Raw genomic sequence first — 24,501 nt, forward strand, 5'->3', positions numbered from 1 at the left:
CGCGGTTGTTTACAATTAATGAACCGGGATGTTGAATATGTGCCTCGTCTTTTTGCCGCTCCTTGTCCTGCTCATGGACGTGCGCGAGCGCTTGGAAGGCGTACTCGTGGCCGTGATGCCCCATCAGCTTTGAGGAGTTATCTCCTGGAGGCTAAAGAATTGAGCAACAATCAGCGTTACGCAAGTTGCGTAAATACGGGAAGGGTAATTACATGTTACCCTAGACCGGCAGGCAAGCGGACAAGGGAGCGGATAAGCGAGAGTGAGGGCGAAAGATCGAATGGAGGGGCAAACGAAGAAACTCGCGTCCGGACTGAGCGTAGAAGGTTTCCGCGATTGGTTTCGAAAATCCTTTGTTCGGCAAGCGTGCTGCGACCCAAGCGACAACCATATGCGCGACGCATGAACCATTAGATAAGTAGGGTATTAAATAAGATATATAGCGCTGTAAAAGTTTGAGCGACATGTGTGACTGCTGGCAGATCGTATCTTCGGTTAATTGCTTGCCGAAAACCTGTAGCGCCTCTTGCGGAAGGTTTCCGCCGAGCGAGGCAGAGCAGGAAAGAACCAGCACTGTTGGTCCAGCCAGCAAGCGCGCAAGTCGCTCATTCTTGCTCTCGGGAATTTAATAATTGTAAACTAAATAATAAAAAAAAAACTAAGAAAACTCATACGATTATTTCCTGCTCACCTCACCCTTATCAGTGTTCGAATGATCATTCGCGACGAATAAAAGCCAAAAGTCACAAATAATATTTAGAATTTCAGGGCTACATTCTTGATGATACTCCATTAACCATAAAGGCTTAGATCTTCATTCTCGAATTCATTGTACAAAGCCGTGGTACATTAAAGGCTATTTTTCATGCTTACGCCGCAAAAGTGAATGGAAATCTGAAAAGTGCATAAATAAGACAAAATTATTACTCACTACATACAAAGCCAAAAGAGAATTTCTCGCAAAATACAATTGGCATCAAAAACGTCTCGATTAAAACTTGAGCTACTTCATTAGTCGTATTATCATTTTTGACCTTTTAGCTGAGAGAGAGAGAGAGAGAGGGGGAGAAAGAGAGTGCGACTACGTCGCCTGGAATATTTCCCCAACTTTGTTATAAAGAGTGATTACAGGGGACTCTTGTAAGCCAGCTTAATTTATTCTCTCTCATTCGTTCTCTCTACGAAGCTAAATTGCATGCTAATTAACGTTTAATTTTACCGATGCTAATATTTTCCTCGTCGAAAAAAGCTCGCTCTCCATCCGCTACCGTGCTCCACAGGGACCGCGATGAATAATACTTTTTTGTTGCTTGTTTTCATGGGCACATGCAAATTGCCAGAGAAAGAGAGATGAATTACAGCTCGATAAACTGGGAAAAGACAGAGGTATAATAGTCGGGCGGTGTAAGTGTCGAGCGATAAAAAAGCGTCGCTAATGAATCGTCGGTGCTCATTAAAGGATGAGAGTGGAAATTTTCTCACGTGCTTCTTTCCTTTTTTCCTTACAATGTCTGTCGTGAAGGGATGAGATGGGCATTAAAAATAGCCGAGCTTTGAGGGATTAACGATTACGGGTTGGGATGCGAGGAGCTCATTCAGGCGAGTGCGCTCTTTCTTTGCAACGAGCTTTTATGACTTCCAAATGATATGCTTTTTGCTTTCAGCTCTTTCACGGCTTTCATAATTCGCGTTATTTCTCTCTCTCTCTCTCTCTCTCTCTCTCTCTCTCACTCTCACTCAACCTTGTTAAACCGGTGTATGTGCATGCGTTGCGTCACGCTAATTAATTGTTTGCTCGGGCATTGATGTTTAGAATGCGGCTGCGGCAGTGGCTACTAATAACAAATGCCAATAAGAATGTAGCTCGTCAATTATTAGATAAACAGGCTTTTTTAACAATCAAGCATTGTTTTGGAACTTCTTGTCTTGCGCAAATTGCATTTCTCCGTCTGACAGTATTATCGTGGCATTTGCCCGCCGAGTGAAATAAGATTGCGTTATGCACGCGAGATGATGTTTCAAAGGAGTCGAATTTTGACGTGATGCATTAGTTGTCTGTTCATTAGACATGTAAAATCTGAAGACTGGTATTGACATTTGGTGCGCGCGCGTGACGGCGCATTGGTACCATCACGTGCTGAGACGCTATTTAATATTGAAACGAAGAGAGAGGGGGATACTTATTGACTTTTCAAGCAAGTGGACGAGTGTGTCATTTATTTTTTCTCGGGATACCTACCTTTTATGGTTGGCAATGTCTTACTGACCATTAATAGTAATAAGTCTAGATACTGGTTGACATTATTACAAGCAATGAGCATTCCTCGGTTCCGCGGGATAAAACTTTACACGATGACTTGAGAACTTTAAACCGACGAGAATCAACTGAAATATTTTTCACTCAAGCTTGTCACCGGTGAGCTCTCCGCCGGGCGTTTATTTTCTCATTTTCCAGCGAATCACCACCATGATAAACAGTCGTCTCAGCGATTCGCTTTATTTTTCTTTGGCTACGGAAAAGAAAGAGAAAAGAGCTGGAGCGCGGCGAGAAAGAAAGTAGGCCAATTAAACGGTCAAATCCACGCGACTTTTCCAGGTTGTGCTTAAGCTGCAGTTGAAAAATCGAGAGGCGCGAGTGCCCAGCCGCGCCGCGAGGAGAGGAGAAAAACGAGTGCGCTTCAAGTACACGACGCGGCGCGGTCGCGCGTCGCGCTCCTTTACGGATCGCCGAGCGATTTTTCAATAGCCTCGCTCGCTCGGAAAAATGTGTGGCGACACGTTGCGAAGGAGTAAGCGAACGGCGATATAATACGCGCACGCGCGCAGCGCAGTTTACGTGCAGCGGCGTTGAAATTCACAACGTCTCGTGCACACGCAGTGTTCTGATGCATTACCGCAAGATTAATGAGATGTAACGCAATCCTTCGCCAAGCTTGGCTCTGCGCTGAGCGCCTCTCCACAAATGATTATTTACGGCGTTGTATCTTGGCGCTGCGGCTAGGCATCGATGAGAACTGCTGTAATTTTAGAATTTGACTGACGTGAGTTGTTGCTCTATGATCCAGACGCATCTCTTCGATCGGAACTGACGACCGAGCGCATGAGTATATGTTTAATGCATGAGTATTTGTTCTAGAATATTGGTCCGAGCCAACTTGGATGGAAGTTATCTTCATTCGTTCGAGAACGCTTCGAGTGCGCGACTCTCGACGCCAAAGAAGTTCAACATCAACTCACCGATCTCACTTAACTTACACATTTATTATTGCTGGCGTAACTACTTGGCGTCTGGCGATTCTTTCCAGTTTCGATCGTGGTCGTTTGTAACGAACGTCCTTGATGGAACTTTGCCAATTCTTGTTCGCAATCTTTTCAAACGTATTCGTAAATGTTTGATTATGCTTGGATGCATTGGCGAGAATATCGATTGTAGACTATATAATATTACAGCGGTATAATATTGACTCGCGATTGCGAAATATCATCTCGTGCAAATCCGCAGAGATGACGTTTAAACACGATGGCCAGAATATAACGAATTACTTTTTTCGTGTAGTCGAGATTGGACGCCAATGCCAAAGCTTTTCGAGCCGCCAAATCTAATCGCCTTAGTGTACTGGTACTAATGCCGGAACAACTCGACGTCTATCACTGAAAGTAGCATTAACGAAACGGGGAGAGAGAGAGAGAGAGAGAGAGAGAGAGAGAAGAAGGCTGCCACAGTAATAACGATTGTACTAGCGAGCGCCGTGCGCAAACACGTAAGCTCACTTGAAAGCCATATCTATTTTGCGTGGACGCGGGAAGCTAATCTCCTAAACTCGGTCACAAGACAGCTAGTTCTCTCTCTCTCTCTCTCACTCTCTCTCTCTTTCTCTACCTATCTCTTTTGGCTCCGAGAGAGAGAGAGAGAGAGAGAGAGAGAGAGAGACTGCAATTCAATTAACGGAAATGCAGTCTGCCTCTGACGTTCCTCCCCGACTCGTTCTTCCATGTCACGAGAACTTTGCTCGACAACGGTATTAATAAAATACTGGAGATTAATGGCATAGCGCTATTAGCTTTCGAGCTATATTTATCGTCATTTCTCTGTGTGCTGATATAGCGGTCATATAAATAATCGATGCGGATTAAAAGTTTGCGGCTGTGGTAGGGCTCGCTTGTAAATCTATCGGGGCGCTAGGCAGCGGCTTATATTTTATTTATGAGCTCGCGAGCGCTCAATGAAAATCAACGCTGATGCGGTCTGGGCCATCGCGCGAAATCCTATCCGTAAGATCCTCGTTCTCGCTAGCCAAGGGACGAAATTGCGACGTCATCGCCATATTGGATTTTCCAAACGATAGTCATTCCCTTCGTTCCGACCTTTTCACTCTCACCTGTCACACTTTTGCCACGACTTTCGCTTTTTTTTCTGCGCGTTTTATGAAAAAAAAAATTTTTCACAGAACACGTCGAGTTGGCAGGGACGACAAGGCGAGCTTTAATGTTCGTAAGCTTATAGCGAAATATGAGTTCGTGGAGCTCTTTTGGCGAAAAAAAAAATGCCTTTTGTCATTCGAAACGTCGCAAAGTACAATTTCTTCTTGCAAAACATATTTTAATATTCATGACAACTTTAACAGTGTGTAAAAAGCAAACTGAAAAACTTTAATGAACTTGTACGATTCGAATGCTGAATATGAAAAGCTAGTTCTAGGCGTGTGACCCGTTCGCGCACAAGTCAAGAGAGGTCTGGAAAACAACATAATTTCATTACAAAGTTTTTTCATTTTCTAAACGTCTTCGAAATGTACGAACGGGACGACGAAGCACTTTGGAAAGTTGTCGCACACATCCACACGAACGCGCGCGCACACACACGTATATACACAATAGGTAGTTTGCTATTGAAGCTGAATTTATGCCATAATAACGTCGCAACTTGCACGCAGAAGAGTCGCGCACACGCGCGCGAGGCTATAGAAAAAGTTTGCATCAATCGAGTGAATTTCTTATGCATCGCGCCATTTGTCAATGCTTCCCTCTTCTTAGTAGCAGTTTAGATGCGGTCATTGTGTGATAGGGGTGCACGGCGAAAAGGCAATAATTCACTCTCACTTGATCCTCTTTGTCCGTCATCCTTTTCATTCCCCTGAGCTTTCTCCCAGAAAAGAAAGCCACTAACGTTTCCATTACGTCATGTCCATTGCGTTTTTTTTGGTTTCTTTTGACGATAGGCGAGTGGCGCTTATTCGAGCTATCGTGCAAAACATGAATATGCTCGTTGGAATTCTGCCCGGGGATTATAATCGCTAAAACAGTTTAAGTGCACTTGCTAGAATATATTGCAGTTGTTTGTTGGAGTGCGTCGTTGTTTAAGCTCTCCCCCCCGCGGACAAAACGCGCGCACGGCGGCCGGCCCGATAGTAACGCCACCGATACCCAATTTACGATTATCCGATTTTATAGCCGACGCGATAGGTTTTCCCTTCTTTGAGATGATACATCGCGCAAGCCGGCAAATTGAACGCACGCTGTGGGTGAGCGAACGGCGCGCAAAATAAAAGCGCCTCGCCGAGCGACGCCGGCGGTGGCGGCCGGCGCTCTGCAAAATCCCGGCCGCTCTCTAATTACGCCGGTTTAATTACGTCAAGGCCATCGCAGCCTCGTGTCGCGAGCTGCCTACCTCTCTGCGGGGACAAGCCCCGAAACTGATCTAATTTCGCTCGGACGCGCGCCAGCTGCAATTGCCTGCGAATTTATCGGACGTAAGCGCCGTCTGCGTGCATTTTTCAAGTGGCGCCGCCAACCAACTCGGGCGTGTGCGTGCTCGCGAATGCGGAAAAAATAACCGAGGTGGCGAGTGAATTATTGACCGTCGAGCGAGCCTAGAGCGCACTGGCCCATCATAAACTGCGCGCGAGTTCGGGCTGCTGCTGCGGCCGGAGGCTATAGCAGCGCGATCAAACATTAATTCCTCAAGAAGCTGCTTCAGTTTGGCTATTCCCTGCTGCGCTGACTCTCCCCGGCTACGGCTCAGTGTCTTCGTGTATGTGCCATAACGACACCTCGTTAAAGACGCATCACTGCCGTGAAGACGCGAGCCTCGATGGTCGTTCTATTCGAGCTTCTGCGATTCATCTGTCGGATGGGTGAACAAAATGAGCTTCGACGCTCCCACCGCTGAGCTATCCATTGCTCTGTTTCCCGCGGAAAGATAGCGCGAAATGGCCGTGCCTGTCATCCTCGCGCACGCCGAACCTCTCAAAACGAGATTGTTTCTCGAGATAGGCGCCGAGAAGGCTCGCGCGATTCATCCGAGTCTCGCAATTGACATGTAGTGACCACGCGAACGTTCTGTTGGCAGCAATAAGCCAAGGATAACATAATAAAGTAAGCGCTTAATCCGATCGCGTCGTTGGAGCTGCATAACGTCCTGCGCCTGTTTTCCCACTGGTCGCTTGGCCGCTGCCTGCAAACCCGATAAATTAATGCAATCTGCACTTTGGCTCACGGCGGCAGTTTAATCCAATATCACGGGTGCTACGCGCGCGCGGCGTACGTGGAAAAGAGGCAAAAAATTGGTCGGTCGCCCATTGTCTCTACACGGCCACAGGCCGATAACCCGATCGGACGGGCGGCGATCCGGAAAATGTGGCGCTCACTTATTAATGGGAGTGGTTCTTGCTGCCGCCCGTGGCTCTGCACCTCGAGTAATTTACAGTACGACTAACTTTCTTGCAGACGCGCGATATGGCGCACGCGGAGAAGTTGCTCAAGAGCGCGCGGTTTATTGGTAGGCCGACAACATTCCAAATCTCTTATCTTTTCTCAAGTTCTCGCAAAGGGACTACGGCAGTTCTGGCTTTATTGTCAAAGTTTCGACCGAGGAAAGACGAGCGCGCGAGCTTCGTTTATGATATACCTTGATGAGTTCCAGCCACTGCTTTACGAGTCGATTTATCACCTCTCTGTGACCGTATGCCTTTTTGCCGCTCCACTAATCTCCAGTCACTTTGTTCGCTACAGTACTATAGACGTAACACGCATCGATCGTCATTCACATATCCGATAAAACCCGCCGAGCAGCCACTCGTGGTATCAGCGAATCAGTTGGCCAACTGTGAACAATGTTGGCTAATTCTTTAAAAAAAATGCCATTAGAGTCGCGCTCCAGGGCAAGCAAACGTGACTGGATTAGTTCAGCAAGCTGTATATAAGCGTGGTGTAGACGACGGGTCAGCTCTTGCTTCGCGACGCGGCATCGTCGCCAAAGGAAAAACAATTTGGTTGTTTTCGTGCGCCAGCCCTTGTCTCTTGACTTAATTGAATTTTGATCGTTGGTTTATCCGTACGTCAACCCCCACGTACCTGTTACTTGGATGCGACGGAATCAATGGTTATCCGCGTGGACCTCTACTCTGCGGCCGGACATTAGGTTAACGCCGAAACTAATTAATTGAAACCCTTCCGCGATCTATTTTTGGCTGCTCTCTTTCCCTCTCTTTCTCGCTCTCTCTATCTTTGTCACTTTATTTTTTCGACCCAGATTCAATGTGCGTGGCACAAACAAGTAAACAAGCCGTTGCTAAATCTCTCAGCGGTAAATTAAATCGCGCAACTCCACTCGGCTAATCGCGTTCAATTCCTTCTATATTGGTTTTCTTTTTTTCGAAAGTCAAAAGCTATTCCCGGCTGGCGCTTTACATAACGCAAAAGATGCGCGGTTTTGCCGGATGAGTAAATAAACATCGGCTGCCAAGGCCCAACCACGTCAAAGTCGCGCGCGCTTGACGCAATTGTCTCGTCAAGAGGAAGTAGAAGCGGAAGAAATAGACATTGTAATTCGATTCGAAAACCAATCTTGCACAGGATTGCGTCAATACAAGTGGAGCGCAATTAATCAAGTCTCCTGGTAACAATAAGGAAAACAGCATCCCAGCGGTTTATCGAATAATTATCGAGATGATGTTTTGCCAGAGGGAAAGGTTTGACGTAAATAAGCGACGGAGCGGAAGATGTAGGAAGCCGCGCGAGCTAAACATTCTAATTGCTAACATTCCAATGCTATTATCGCCAAGAAAAATACACTTTCAGCTTCTACACCACGAAGGGGGGGGGGCAGGAGGAGAAGAGTAAACGTGCTCGTATGAAAGGTAAACACGCTTTCAAGACGCCAGTAGGCATTCATAGCACAATTTACGGCATCGTCTGTATATACGAAACATCAATACAAGGCACTCTCGGTGAGAAAAGTCCCGTGAATACCATACGCGGGCGCTCGTGCGTGTTGTCTTTGTCCGGCTTTGAATTGCGCTAAGCGGGAGAAAAAGAAAAGCGCGCGTGTCCTCGCGAAAAAAGCACTACTCGCGTCGTGGGTCCCGGATTACGAGCTGTAGTTCGTAGTGCATCTGCGGGATGCGAACGGAAGCTTGTGCATATATCATGCGCAACGCACGCTCATCTGTAAGAGACAATTAGACGAATATTAATTAGCGAAATCCAATTTAGCGACTGATAACGGCGTTTCGCGTTTTGCTGACAACTTTCGCCTAAGATGATTGTCGGAAAGGTGCTGGATTACTCAAAGTAGAAGCTCAGCAATAAAAGCGAAAAGTTTCGAATGAAAAGTCTAGAAAAACGTGAGCGCTCGGCGAGTGTAGTAAGTGAAAAAAGGGCAGTGGCAGTAAGCCAAGTAGAAGAGCCCGAGTATGGTCAGGCGTGAAGAATAGGGTAAGGAAGAGACATCGCATAAAGTTCAGATACATGAATAAACAGAAGATAGCGGGTGTGGATATTGTCATAAAAGAAAAATGTACGGAGTCAAGACGAGAGAATAAAATGAAAGTTTATGTGCATTTAACTGTCCGCCTCGGACCGTCGAGCGAGAGAGAAGGTTTGGGATATGGCTCCCTTTATCCAGCTGATCTATAGCAGCCGATCGTCATGGCCGTGAGATATCTATCCGGCGTTACCTCGTAACAATGTAACGGGAATAAGAAAGAGAGGATGAACACGAGGAAAAATGCCAATTCAACGTCGCGAGCGAGACTTCACCTTATTCTACTTGGGATTCTGTTACCTTTTTTTATCGCCGGGAGACGAGATTTTTCTCTATTCTGCAGATGGTATCAATGCCTATTGTCCGCTTACGGTCAAAGTTCTTAAGTTTTCTATAATTTTATCGCTTTAAAAAATTATCAATTTCGGTTACGATGAATTCGTTGGTAATTGTCATTTACCATTCGAGATAAACGACACAATGCGTAACGTTATCTCACTTGGGGCAGTAAACCGGTGCTGTTTCGTTGAAATCGAATGGCGCTCGAAACTTCCAGCATAAAAACGCACAGGACTAGGCCGATAAATAAAAAACACAACGGGCACGCGTTTGATTGGGTAAGTGACGTAAGCTTCGTATGAGAGTCGACACCGGAAGCCATGAAAATCGCGGAAGCGATCGCCTTGGCGAATCGCTTGTTCGCATCCTGTGTCGGAACGGGTGCATGCAACTTTAACTAGAAAACTTGAGAGAGAAAGGAGAAGAAAATTGCTCTAAATTAGATCCAAGACTTGCTCCTTCTCACTCTATTTCTCTCTCTCGCTCTCTCTATCTCGGACGCACGCGCGCCGCTACCTCCGTGTTCACCGGACTCAAGTTCCTCCAGACGCGCGCACAGTTTGTTTCGAAAACAAACTTGGGCTGGGCAGGACCGTTTTGATGTCTGCTTCATTGAGCATCTGGTCAGGTGAGCTGCTGCATTTCTCGACAATTAACACAGCAGTCAGCTGCTTGCGGAATGCTGCACTCTCAATTATCTGGAAAATTGGGAAAGTTGCGATTCGCCCTGTAGGTGGACAAACAAGTCGATAAGGATATTTTCAACTAATTTATTTCTTATTTCTACAGGGGGATCGTGGACAATTGATCGCGACATTCAGGCGGTTTTATCTGCGTAATGGTCCTATCTGCCGGCGCTGCAGTCGTCGCGGATCCATCTTTCACGACCTTCCACTTCGATTTGCACGCGCACGGAAAGCGGCTTTCCTCGCCGGCGCAGCCGAGATGGCAATTTTCGCGCGCACGACCGATATGCCGTTCCACGCGTCGTCGTCGCCGTTTTCTTTTCTCTGAATGCTCTGTAAAATTGAAAGCCTTTCTTTGAACTAGAAAGATAAAAATTTCTCGCTGGCTGTGTAGGCGCGCGCAGCATCGGAGAAAGATGCCGCTCGAGGAATTGCTCTTCGCCTCGGAGCGCGAAAAAGGCAATACCCGTGCACGCGCGCTTCGACCCAAGATGATGTATACGTTCGCGCGCTCATTCCATTAGAGCATTTCGGAGCGTCACTCGATAGCGGCGCCGTTCCGAGCGCGGAAAGCGCTCGCGGATGCGGCTGCCTGCCGGAGCGCGGCTGAACTTTGCGTATCGCGGAGGAGCCCGGTCAGCGCTCAAGCATTTTTGCTGGCTCGTCACTTACGCTCGCTATGCGCGGCTCAACTTTGCATGGAAATATTTAAAAGCACTCCCGTCGATACAAAAGCTCCAGCTCCACTTTGGACGAGCAACTATAAAATACAGAAGCCGAGCAAGTGCATAATGCAATAAGCCTCTTCTTTATCATTCACGAGGGGAATCTCTTTAATTCCCAGCAAAACCGTATTCAAATTCAGTCACGCCACACTACAAACGAGGAGGATGTGGCCTCAGCGTCGGGGGAAAAAGTAGAAGCGAACAGTTCCATAAAATTATTCAAATAGGGCGCGCGAAAAGTTGCACTACATAGGAGAGAGGCGGAAACGACGTACTTATCCATCCCACAGATAAAAGGAAGCGAGGAGGAAAGAGTGGTGCGCCGCGGAGTTTTGTCTCGCGGAATCTTGAGCGAAAGTTTGTTGTGCTTTTACACTTGTATAAAGTACACCAGCCGGCTGACCACTGGCTATGCACGCTGACGAGTAGAGTCCATACGTCCCGCCCAGGAACTCCTCGTCTCTTGTTTTCCGCTCGTTGGCCGTTTCTCCAGATGTCGCTCTAATCGTCCGTCGAACAGCCACTCTACATATCGTTTTATTCTGCCTTCTTTCCTTCTGTTTCCTCTTCCTTTCTCTCGGCGATCTGCTGCTTTGACTCGTTTTGCTTTGGGGGTTAATGAAAAGTTCAGTTACTCCAAGTTTCTTTTGCCGCACTCAGCAGCGCTACTCTTTCAATTGCCTCGTTTTTTTTATTGCCGCTCGTTTAAGGGATTTTTATTGCACTATGACTCCTTGCGGGTTAAGGCTTCTTCGGTTTCAAGTGGCACTTGATTTAAAGCACAGGTGGATGTTTATTAATTTTTTAACTGTTTTGCGAAGGCTTTGTTTGCTGGATGATACAAAAGAAGTCGTCGTATCTGTGTAAACAATTCGCAATAAATACAGCCTGGAGCTTGCGATAATCTGCTTTGGTTCGCGTACGAGCGTTCGAGAGAACTTCTTAATTTGAAAACCCGGCGGTATGCTTTAATGTATTTTTTTTTTTTTGAAGACTTTACGTTATCAAGCGTCTGGTCCACGCAGATCAAAACTCGTTTAGAGACCATACGGTTAGTCGTGTGACGAGTTAATAACGTTTCGCGAACGTTAGCCGTGCTCCTGAGGCAATTTCGGACAGCCAATGAGTACGTGCTAGAGGGAGCTGTGTCGTTTGCTACAAAAGCGGCAACACACACACATACACATATATTTACCTACTCCTTGGCGTGGGATCTAACGTCGTTGCGAGCTTTCGCTTCGTTATAGCGGGCTCTTGCGAGATGGGGATTAAATCGTCTGCGTGCTATGAAAAATCAATGGTAAAAAGCGAAAGAAGGAGCCGGAGTATATTTACTGCCGGACCGGCAGACAGATCGCACCGAGTGGCGCAAAAGTCTATCCGGCGAATCGAGGACAAAGAAGATTGATTTGGCGCGGAGGAGAGCGAGTAACTCGATCGCTAATTGGCGTCGATTATCAATGGGATACGCGGACGCTGAACTACCTCGCGCGCAGATGATAATCGGCAGCTTTGCACGCGCGCGCTGCCACTCGGACCGCTGCAGCTTGCGGCTCGCTCATATTTGTCTTTGCTTCCATCTGCAGATCACGACTAATTATATTAGCTCGCCATTCATCTGAGCTGCCAGTTGCAATTGAGAATTTAATTGATATCTCGGTGATGCTAGCGCAGCTACAATTATGCTCTATTAATTGGCACTGTTCAGCTGGCTAAGGAACATATAGATTGGCGCGCATTTAAACGCAGGCCTGCTCTCTCTCTCTCTCTCTCTCTCTCTCTCTCTCTCTCTCTGTCTAGGAGGCCATCCAGTTCCAGTTTTTCGGGCTCTCGTTCGAACCTGCTCTCGCTTTTGCATATTCATTCGGGACTCGGCAGCAAGCGCAATTCGGAGCTCACGCGAGTCCCTCTCGTCGCGCGACTCGGCACTCTCTTCGACAATGACAGAATAATTTGTTTGCGCAAACTCTGGAGAGCCGCGCGCGTTTGCATATTGCGGTTTTGACGCGCGAGCTCTCATCCATCTGATAACGCGATTTCCCGTAAAACGCCACTTGCGATCGGAGCTGAAAAAGCTACCGCTGATCGCGCGGGTGATACCATTTGATAGAGCTCGCGTTTTGATTGCTTAACGCGTTGCCGCGCTGAGTGTTGCCCGCGGGATCGCCAGTGCAGATATTCTGCAATCGTGTTATTTTCCGATGGCCCTTGCGTTGTTTCGACTTTGCTAAGCTTTATCAGCGGCACTTACAACGAAATTGCATTTGTGTCGGATCGACGGTTCAAAGTTGTTTCGGCACGAACTGAAAATCGTTGATTTTTAACAAACGAATATTGATTTTCAAGAAACAAGATCGAAGAAAGTTCAATAAGCCAGACGAAAAAGCGCACGGCTCCATCGCAATATCGGCAAAGTCGGCGCAAGGGGCAGTAGCTTACGACTGGCGCGCAATAAGGAAAACAATAGAGCACGAAATAACGATTTTATCACTGGACGAGGAGCAGCGGCGGAGAGGCACAGAGCGAGGTCTCGTGCAAAGGCATTTCCCGATCCGGAGATCGCGCGGTTCGGGCTTTATAGCCCCGGCCGATATGCCTTCCTTCCGGCCGGTGCTCGACATTCTCGCTTATTGCATTAGCTTAGAATTCCAGCTCGCCGCACGCACCTTTTGCTCGCTCGTAGCTCTATTTCACTCTAACTTGGAATCCAATCGAACGCCCGCGAGAGTAAAAGTCTCAGCCTGCCTTTCCTCCGCTTTCTTCCACGTGACTCATGGCTCGTCGGGGCGCACGTCCAATTTCTAGTGTGCTGCGGGTGTATCGTCGGTCCTTTACTGCATCGCCAATAAATATTGCTAAATTTTTTCTTCTAATTGAGTGCCTGGGAGAGAGTGTGTTTGCTAATTAAAAAGCAGTGCTGGAGAGAACAAAATTGGATACGATTTAATTGCAGCGTTTGCATCGCGAAAGCAAAATATTTCGTCCTAACGAGTGCAAAAAACAGGCAGATGTTTTTCTATATCGAGTTATCTGATTTTTCGTTCGCGTTTTCTTCGCCGCTTTTTGTAAATAGAAAGCTCTCGTTCACGAAATCCGGAGAGAAATCAAAAAAACGCGAAAAAACGACAAAGAGCATTTTGTAAAGCTATGGACAATGCAACAAGCCATAAAGCGACAGAAAACAGAAAAAAGCTATCGTATTTTTCGGTAGAATCGTAACAACAAAAGTACTGCAATAGATCTGCAGGTGTAAACGAGAGAGGTAGAAAATCACAGAGCAGCAAACTAGGCGCTGTCGAGTTTAGTAGCTGGAGCCTGCGGCAGGAAGTGATTATCCGTCGAGTCTCCGTCATCCCCGAGAGAAGATTATCCCCTAACGAAGTCATTGCAATTCGCGTCGGTTCAAGTTTTTAGCGTTACCCTTGCTCTCTGAAATCGAAATCCTTAGGCGAGGAGAAAGAAAACTCGAGCGCTTTTCCTTCTTCTTTCCGCGAGCAGCAGAAGCGAGCGACGCAATCAAAGCGGAATAAGGGAAGAAAGGGTTCTCTTTCTGAGAGCTCGTATTTCGCCGTTGGCTGACTTGTGCTTTGAGCTTTTATTTCACGATCGTTAGCTGCCGCTTGTCCTTTATTTGCGAGCCGTATGTTTTCGCTTTCGTCGCCGCGGACTTGGTTCTCTCCCAACTTGATTCGCACGTACGCGCGACGACGAATGATTGCATCGAGACACTCCCCGCACCGCGTAGCACGCAGATTTCAATAAATATTCAGCATTTACCTGCGAGGAGCGAATTTGCGGTTTCCGCAACTCGTTCTTGCTCAATTGTTTCGTCGTTTCCGTGGGATTCAGGAATCCTGCAATTCAGCGATCTTCTCTCGAACTTTATTCAGCCCCCAAGTTACAAACTAGTAACAAATTTTTATCTTAGTTGTGCTAATGAGCTGAAATTAGTTCCTGGATCGTCCGATTTTCGTTTCCTATTCCCGAGTGGCAAACCCCGTGCTTCGAGGGAATAAAATGATGAGTACACTCTGTATGCACAACGCGAGCGTTTGCCGGCGCGGCCACGCAAAGTAATGGATACTTTTTACGCAAACGAGCGAAAAATATATGCGTGAGTTGTACAGCTTGTACAGAATCTCTGCGCGCGACGACTAAAGTTGGCTTTTTTTCCTTTATCATCGGAGTTATAACGTAGGACGCAAACAATTTCATCGGATAAAATTTTATCCGGTTACTTTGTTTTATCAGATTTATTATTATATTATATCAGGTGGCTTTACATTCTTATTGGAAAGTATCGTGCGGTTAAGGAAGTTCTAAGAGTATCTACTCGGAAAGAAATTTCACGCGTCCTTTTCACAGTTCTCGCGGAATCGAGAAAATTCAATGCATAAGGAAGTCTTGATACTTCTTTGCAGTAGCAGCAGCGGCGGCGTCGGCGGTGGCGGCAGTAGCAGCAGCAAAAGCAAGCTCTGCTTGAAAGAGCAGACACTGCAAGATCAAAACTGCGCAACTGCTGGTAGAGAGAGAATCTCCTATATACATATATAGTTGAATTCGAGTTTTCGGTTGAGTGAACGCGCAACGGCTACTAGTGTAAATACGCCGCCGAGCGGCACGAGCACGAAAATACATTTTTCCAAGTAAGCCAATTGTCACGCAGCGGTAGTAGTCGGGCAGCTATCCACTGGCCTTCTGATTTTTCGCACTTTTTTCCCCGCGCGCTGGACCACGAACACACATTGTCTCGCGAATGGATGATTCGAAACAAATTGTGAAAAGAGGAGAAACGGGCTGCTAATTCAATCTGCGTTTGCAGATGGAGGATGCAGCGAAAGACTTAAAGGCGCAGCCTCTTTATCTCATTCGCGCGCACAGACACTAGTTTTTCCCGTCCTTCCCCTCATTTCGGTTTAATTTTTGATTTTTCGCCTCTTTCAAAAATGTTATCGACGCTATCTGATCCCAAACACTTTTGATTGATTTATGTACCTGTTTCCTTTCGATTCTCGGATTCAAACTAGCACTGCAAGCTTGAAACATGTATGATTGACGACTTTGCCTTTCGGAAACATCGATCAATCTTCGAATCGAAGTCGCAGAGTAAGCTCTGGCAACGTCGGGAAATTATTCAAAAATCTTTTCTACCTCGTATCGATTCGTCAACAAAGTACATTTAAAGCCAATGGAAAGCTCGTGCGAGCGCGCACGACCAAGCGAAACAGAGTGTAAGCCTTCGTAAAACCCATTCGTTGCGAATTCCGGCGTCGCTTCCCAAAATCTGTCAAATGTCGAGCGGACTCGAGCGCCGTTGTAGGTAATCCGGGCTACCGCAATTATAGGAAGGGGGAGGCAGAGTTGGGATCGAAATCAATAAGCGCATCGCGCCTGGCATAAACGGACGCCGTAAAACAATTATTAAACAGCGCTCGCGGGCACGAGAGAGCAGCGGATATGCAGCTGTCAACGTGGCACAGCCAGAGCCATCAATCTCCTTGAAATTCCCGAGCACAAGTAAATAGTGCGAAAGGCAACGAGCGCCGGCTGAAAAAAAATACGCCGGCGCCACGCAGCGCTCGCTCTCACCCGATAGAGCTCGTCGCCGTCCTAAGTTAGACGCTTTCTTTCGCTACTCTCTGCCTCTCGCGCATTTATCAAATAATTAGGATCGCCTTGGTTTCCGGTGCGCGACGGGACAGCCAAGTAAAGAGACCAGGCCACGTCCATAAACAGAATTAGCCGGGTGAAAATTAACGCTAAGGATATGGCGTCGATGCGCGATTCATGGAAGCTTCGCGGAGGGAAGCGCGGCGTTCTCGGTCGCTCCGGTGGCCGGACAACGTATCGCCGCCAAGCGAGGAATCGCTCAGCGAGTGCAAATTACGTTGACCGAGATAAGAGGATGCACCGGCATCCCTGCGTCTCAGGTATACAGGTATACACGACGGGGTATTTTCGCCGGGAGCTTTATGGCATTATGCGTCGAGTTAATGGCTTTTTTATAAAGTATCAACAGCAATAGAGATAGTTAAGAGCGGCAAGCAGCATTTTTTACGAGAAAAAAGAAGCGCGTCACTGTACTTATTTTCGGCGACGAGCGGTACACTAAACGCTACGAGATCTGGCGTTTTGACGTTTTCGACCGAGAAGCCAATGAGAATAGAGCTCCAAAAACACTCGTTGATTTTAAAAGCAAATCATAATGGCAAGTTGATTATTTAAAAACCTGGTCGACTGCTGCGTAACATGTAAATTCGTTGGCCGAGTCGAAGCCAAAGTCAAAAATATAATGCGATACGCTATTCATTGATATACATCTCGTTTATAATCACAGCCGTATTTGAAATTCATTCGGGCGCAGTCGGATCGTCGCTTATTACGGCGTTACCGGCGCAACGGGAAAGCCGCGGTTTTTTTTGGTTATTGTCCCGGCAGCGGTGTTACAACAATCGCCGTAAATATTCAGATCAACCGTATTCTCGCTCGCAAATAGCATACGATCGTCTCTCTTTTTCGGCGCAGGCACGGAACATCCAAACTTATCGCCGATCTTGCTGTTTTGGGAGAACCTATCGAAAGCGCGAGAAATAGTCCGGCATGTACAATTTGTATGAAAATTGTCTGATTTTGATAACCGATTCATCGACCTGAGAGAGAATAAGTGATACTGTGACTCGACTTTTCGTTACATAGTCAAAATTTATTCCAATTCAAACAATCAACTAAACCCACGACAGATAGATTTAGCATTATATTTAAGACTAAAATGACAGGCCCAACAATAAAAAACTAACAACACGAAGTTGAATCAATGGATTAACACTGATTAACAACAAATGAAATCTAAATAAATAATAACTCGAAGACTAACATGGGATCGCGGTATAAATAGTCGAAGCGTTTTTATTAATTAGTTGTTACTAACTATACGCGGAAAACCTGCTTGTCTGGCGTAAAAATCACAAACTTGACTAGAGCATCAGAGTCAGTCTGTGCGTTTACCCGGGCGGGTCCAAGAAGAGAGACACCAGTCGGCCTCTTCCAAGTCTTGCCACTCGGCTTTTATGGTCGCTCATTGCCTCTTTTCTTCTCTGAAGAAAACAGGAAATTTTGATCCCTCTTCCGTCTTTTGTCTTCCAACTGCGGAAACCTATATGTTCCGACTTGTCACGTGCACGGCTTCCTTAATCGTGTAAGGACCCACGCATGGGTCTGAAGGTAGTCGTAGCGATCTTGCGACGTGTTTTTATACGCATGTCTTCTAATCATGGGCAGCACAAGGAGGGTCATTTATATGGCCGCTCGGCGTCTCACGGATTCCCGCGAGAGGCGTACCCAAGGCCTCTCCGCCCAACACACTCGTAGTTCTGATTGTCTTTGGTCGCTAACAATCGTTAATACTTCGTTCTTCTCGTGACAAACTTATCGCTGGACTATGTTGTTCTCCGTTTGCAACTTAATTCTACTCGCAGCGCGCCGCCTACGTAATTTATGGCTGTAGCACTATAGGCAGCTACAGATAGCTTGCACATCTGTTTTGCACTTTATGCGCCAGGCGCAAGCCGTCTAGTTTGCGTTCTCGAGGAGACAGGCGAAAGCGAAATACGTGAAATGGGTGCTCGTGCCATAACGATCTTGTCGCTGGCGCGTCAGTGACCGACGGCTGAAGAATTCCTCAGCTTCTGGCGCGACGACTGAATGTATCTCGAACGTAAGTATCAGGGCTGTCTTCGATACACGAGGCCCTTGCGAGCCTGCAAGAGATTGCCACGATCGTTTGCTGAACGTCCGAAACATTCGTTCTCCATATTTTTTTTCTCTCACTCCTTCTTTGTGTTGCTTATTCCGGTAATCCGACGGGCAGCCCCGCGACGCGCAAACTTTCGTATAATGCATCACGAGAATATTTTATGGCGCAGAGATGAAGCGAAGTAAGGCGGGCTGCGCGCTTTCGCGGCAAAGTTGCGCCACCGAAGTCAGCTGGCGGCGGCGCTCGTTACGACGACGTGCCGAGAAACGATGTGCGTTGCACGCGGCGGCGGCGGAGTTGCGAATTTTTAAGTGATTTCTTACGACATGCTACGGGTGGGGTTGCAGACGCAGCCAAGCTGCTCGTCGCAAAACTTGCCTAAGAAATGTGTAAATCTGCTGAATATTTATTCTTGGAGTGTATGTAATGCGGACCGATGATTCGAAGAAATTAAAAGAGAAAAAAAGTGCAGAAGTAAATCCAATAACTGCGACTGACCTACATTCCATCGATGAAGTATGCAACTTCAAAGCGCAAAGCTAGCGAGTAGCAGTAGCAGTAGCAGTAGCAGCGGATACTTTTTCCCCCTGCCGATATTTCATACAAATGATATATAAGCTGACACAAGAGAGATAAGTAATATCCATCAAAAACGTTTCTAGGATTAGCGTCAATGCCAGCGAGTCATCGTAATTTTCTAAAAAGAAATCGTGATTCTGAACTCAGCGTTGCAATTTAAAATTCATAGAATTCCAAAAAAGCCGTATACGCTTGCCTCGAGTATACCGGATATTCTCATCACAAAACGCGTACTTGTGTATTCTTATATACTACTTGTCACTCAGAGCCACGATCCGAAACGTAGAGCAGTAAGAAAGAGAGACAGAGAGGGTGAGAGAGGCTGCGGAAGGCCGCAGCGCAGCAAGAGAGCACATTCCGAAATCGATGAAAGGAGATGAAAGTCCATTCCAACAACGCCCTAGCCGTCGAGAGATATTACGAGGTTTACGTCGCCGCCTCCTCCCTTCCCTCGAGCAAGACAGGGAGAATGAAAAAAAGCTGTCCGAAAATTGCCGTGTATCAGCGTGGGAAGAAAGTCCGAGATAGAAAGCGAGTGCACACAGACGCACATGCGCGAGCGGCCCGCAAGGGTTGTCGGCTGTCCGTCATAGGCCGCGAGAAGATTAATCGCTCCTCCGCGGTGGTGGCGGCGAATCGATTCCACAAATATTCCATCAGCCTGCTTCTCTTTTCTCGCGCGCAACTAGGACGGAAATGCTTATTATGCTTCTTTCGCACCGAACGACGACTGTTATCAAAACGGCCGATTCGGAAACCAGAGCCGTCAGCGCGGTTATACACAGAAAGACAGAAGCGAGCTTTGACGCGTGTCGTGTGTGCGCCCGCGCGCGCGCGCACGTGCGTCAAATCGTGTTAGCGGGCCATTACGTCGCGCTGTAACGGATCGTTGGTCGCGCGCCAGCATTCCTTTTCCGCCGATCTGCTCTTTGCTCTTTCTACGAGAAAAGTAAAGGTATCTTTTGCCAGGCAGCCCATGCTAATGGAAAGATCTTAAGCTTGTTAGCGAGTGATCGATAAAGCAGAGCGATGTGTACTGCTGAGGTGCATTCCGAGGCCGTGTGTACGCGCTGAGCTTGCGTCGAATGGAAATGCGACTTATCTTATTCAAAGCTCACGAGAGAAAGAGAGAGAGAGAGAGAGGCAAGCGATATTAATATTCACTATGTGTGTGCGTTTGCTAGAGCTTATACATAAATGCATGCCGAGCGCAGCGCGATACACGTTTTCTCGGTTACTTCACGCTCGCCCGGGTAATTTCGACAAATTTCTTACTTCCACCGGGGCTATTGCAGGTATCACCGAAGGATAGATGCATGCGTGACTATGTCTTCCCGGACTATCAGGCGAGAAAATCCTCCTTGTACATTCCTCTCTGCCGCTGGATATCAGCCTCCGGAATTATTTACTTTTGTCTCTCTCTCTCTCTCTCTCTCTTACTCTCTTTTTTTCCTCTCGCCTGAATCGCAGCCGTTCGTCACTATCGTCTTCTATTGACTGATTTTACGAGGTGGTAAAACCACCGGGTGTTATGAGCTCTCAATATTTCGCTTTTTTCAAGGGGCTTTTTTCTTTTATTCTCTTTATTTCCAGCTCCTCGACAACAAGGCCCCTTTCTGCCGTTGAATTTGCTTTCCCGGGCAATTTCGCGAAACGCCGCCACAATTTATCGAGTTTGTTATACTTTACGAGAGTGCGGTGCATTTTTAATGAGCTCGGCAATGTTTATTAGTGCAACGTACGAATTAAATCAGCTTCGTATAGAGTATGAAGCGCAGCGACGTAATTAAATCTTGATTTTCGCAAGAGCACGCAGCGCTTCGCATTGGCATCTGCCTTCATAAAACTATTTAAATCCAACGAAAGCCGCCTTTAAGTAGAGCTGCGAGCTCATTAGAGGCTGACTGAATTGCTCGTCAGCGAATCGTAATAATGATTGATATATAAGCACAGGCATCGCGATGTCGCGCAATGTTTTCTCTTCCGTGAGGCAAATCACGGCTAAAAGAGCCGTGATACGGAAAGCAGAAGCGAGAAGAGGTGCGTAAACGAGGAGTTCGGAATCACGAATATAGTTGGCAGTAGAGTATGATTGATGTTCGTCTTCGTTCGGTAGCCTCTTTTTTAGCGACGCGGCCGCTAATGGACTAAAGTCGAGAGGAGGGCGAGCTGCACCGTCGTTATATCTCTTTCGACTCGAGTCGGCCTGCGGGTAATTAACGATCATCACGCTAGCCGTCGATTATTTAATCTGCTGTGTGCATATCCACACTCGCTCGCGTTTCCCGGGACTTAGCAATTGCCTCCGACGATGACGGATCCATACCACTTGTCGATGCACGCATGAGCGCGCGATGAAAAAGACTCGCAGAGTAGGCCGACCTGGTGACGAATGATGTTTCGAGCCTGTCAGTTTTCTTCCGTCTCGCGCAACAACGCACATCCGCACGGTGTGTACAATGCTTGCTCGTCGATGTGCATTTCATCGTCGCTTATATTTTCGATCGCGCGACTCGCGTATTCCGTCTCGTGTAAGCGCGAAAGGAGTCTTCCGCGGAAAGAAGAAAATAACGAAGGAGACGCAGGCGAAGGCTCGGTTGGGCGCGACGCTGCTCGTTGCTGGCGCGGAGTCGTCGATATATCGAACGTCGAAAGTCGCTTGCGGTGTATTTGGATTCGGATGGAACTGTCGTATGCGCCGTCACGAACAGCGCGATAGGTTGGCAAGCTTGAGAGAGCGAAAAGCACTCCAGCTGTAAAATGCGTTTGTTTTCTTTAAGGGATATCGCGCGGAACACACGGCGAACCGACTGAGATGGTACGGAGGCGCACCAACGCTCAACATGCTAATCGATAGCTTCTTTTTCGATATCTGCACCAACTTTGGTCTCGCGACTCGCGTCTCATCGCAGCGAGTGCGACAATCGATAGATCGCGACTCAGATTGATCAGTCATGGATTAAAGTCAACAGGCGCGCACGCCTACGACTCTATAAAGACGGTAAATCGATCGACAATTCATTCTTCGGAGCTTTCTGCCGTATAAAAGCTCCGAGCGCGCGCGAAAGCTAATTGCATGTAAATCTGGCTGTAAGTACATTTGTTTAACGCCCATCGCGTGCAGCTGGAAACTTTCCAGAGCTTTCTCCCTTTCCTCTCGCACGTGAGCCAGCGCGCAGACACGATTACTTCGTATAGATTTGTCGACGAATTTGCGCGCTCGCTCGACGAAAAAACGCATAGCTTGCATCGAAAAACTTTTCGACGCTGCGAGGAATCGCAACAGCGCGACGATTTATCGCTCTCGACCGGTATTTCGAATTCCGCCCGCGTTTCTGTGCGTGTGTTTCAAGAGAAAAACTATTGGAAATGGATTACAAAAAACCGACGGTGCAACTTTGCCCATCAAGCAAGATACACCCCTCCAGATAATAACTCTACTGCGCGCCAAGTTTCAGGTTTCGGAAATACGAGTGTCGTGCGCAACAGAGCAAGTGCATTGAAAAAGAAAAGCGGAAAAGAGCTTGCGGAGTAAATGAGTTGCTGAAAGTGACAACGCGTTATGCTTTAACTGAAAGACGCTTGGATGTAATTAGATCGCGCGCCAGAGTTTTGATGCGTATTAAATAAGCTTTTGATATAATGCCGATAAACTGACTGAGCTCTTTACTACTATTTAATAAACAGGTTCATTAGTCTCAAGATGTAACATTCAAAAGTTATCAGAATTTCAACTTTGAACTTAATTATGCAGAAGCAGTGACGCCGAACTTTTCGGGCGTTTAAATAGGTCAGAAACATTAAAGTCGTGGCCGGAGGGTTGAAGAAGGTAACGATTCAAAAAATTAATGGAAAAACAAAGTCAAAAAAAACGGAAAGTTTGAAAAGTTGTCTCGCAACTTTGGCTAAATGAATTTTTTTTTGCTTTGAAAGATGGAAAAAGGCGCGAGCTGCCGACAGGAAATGAAGAGAGAATTCGCCGAAAGAGAATAATTGAACAAAGTCGTCTAACTTAACACAATTAAATAATTTAACACGAAAGCGTCGGCTTGCTTTCACGTTGTACCTCTTTTTGTTTTGTTTCGACTATCTTATCTGCCTCGATAGAGCTTTTTTAAGTAACTCTAACGAAGAGGGATGCAATGCACTATCACGAGTAACAGCGCAACATTGTTTTGTTCGTTGTTGTGAAAGCATAGCCTTGTAGAAGATTTATCTGCGATGACGCCACTCTTTATGGATAAAACTGTGGAGATTTAATGCAGGTATACTGCAGCGGTGCGCGATAAAAAAGTATGTTTGCGGAAATTCAATCTAATCCGTGGATGCTTTATTCAGAGGCAAAAGCTCGAATCTACTTCTTCCCTTCAATATTGTCGAGAGCAACCGCTTTACTTGGTTGTTTGTTGCATTTAGAGCAGGACCTGAGCATCTTTATGCAACGCTTCTCTTTCTCTCTTTCTCGGGCAAAGCACACTTGAATAACCAAGCCAAAAAGCTAGGAAGTGCAGAGGAAAAAAATGAGCTGAAAAAAGGAGCAAGCGACGACAGCTGTTGGCAAAGCCGCTGTTGCTGCCGCTGCCGAGTGCCATTTTTATGCAACTGCTCGTCGCTCATCGCTCACGGACGAGGGCCAAAAGAGAAAGGGAAGATTCTTTCAGGTGGTACAATGCTTTTACGAGTGGAATCGTAAAAGAAATCCGCAGGGAAAAAAGAACAAGTTCGGAGAAAAGTCTATATACACTATTAAATAATAATACTCACGCAAGTGAAAATACTACTGTTCTGTTTTGTCTCAAACATTCAAGAATAGTTGAACCAGCTGAAAATCGGTTTTGATTTTTTCATTTTTACGATGAGACTTTCTTTGGGAACGTGCGACTTCGCGCAAGAATTTATTCAGTTTCATCATTTGCACTTACATCTTCTATCGTGAATTTCCATTCTTGAGTCACTGAATGATTTTACAACTGGCTGTTCTATCTTGTTGAGCGCATTACCACATGCAAATTGTTCTAGTGGCGACTCGACGTATTATATCAACGATTCCCGCGGAATTAAAACGTGGCGAAAAATAAAACGCGAATGTACTTTTTCCGCACAAAAGCAATCACCTTTAATCGAAGACATAAAATGCTAAAAAAAAGCGATATGTCCGAGTATGAGTGTTTGTGCGAAAGTTGTAAAATTCCATTGGGAGAGCGATAGAGCAAGAGAGCTGAGTAAACATTAAGACAAAACATTGACTTTTAACACAGTTCACGAGTTTACTCGAGATCTACCGTAAGCGCAACTAGAAAACCACTCGAGTCAGAGAGATAGTGAGAGAGAGAGAGAGAGAGAGAGAGAGGGAGAGAGAGAGAGAGAGAGAGAGAAATGGAGAGAGAGAAAAAGCGAGGGAGAAAAAAAGGTAGGATGCCAGGCCGTAAGCTTGAAAATTCGTCGTCTATCTCTCGGGAGGCGATAAATTGTAAGAAAAAGCAACGAAGTTAGTCGAGAGCAAAAACAACCCTCTCCCAGCCGTGAGCGAGTCGACTCAACCCTGACGCTTCGAGAGCAATTAAACTCCCTTTTTTCCGCCTCGAGAGCGATTTTAACGAACGTAGCTTTTATTGAAAGTGCGTTGCGAAGATTGACCGTCAGCGATCGATAAGA

The 24,501-nt window shown here is 46.6% G+C and overlaps 1 protein-coding gene across 4 annotated transcripts in view; it reads right to left on the reverse strand.

The window, feature by feature from the left end:
- Positions 1 to 24,501, reverse strand: part of LOC131665078 (5-hydroxytryptamine receptor 1-like) — a 77,650-nt gene that overhangs the window by 51,119 nt on the left and 2,030 nt on the right. The window contains exon 1 of one of the 4 annotated variants that reach the window (XM_058936680.1): positions 1,220 to 1,294. The exons of 2 other annotated variants lie outside the window; for them this stretch is intronic. The gene's annotated coding sequence lies outside the window, so the exon portion shown is untranslated. Of the gene's footprint in view, positions 1 to 873; positions 895 to 1,219; positions 1,295 to 24,501 lie in introns of those variants that run through there. One more of the 4 variants, XM_058936679.1, reaches the window with a different exon arrangement.

This window comes from Phymastichus coffea, unplaced genomic scaffold (assembly GCF_024137745.1).
Source record: "Phymastichus coffea isolate CEN01 unplaced genomic scaffold, Cenicafe_Pcof_1.1 PCOF00047, whole genome shotgun sequence".
In the NCBI taxonomy this organism is placed as follows: domain Eukaryota; kingdom Metazoa; phylum Arthropoda; class Insecta; order Hymenoptera; family Eulophidae; genus Phymastichus; species Phymastichus coffea.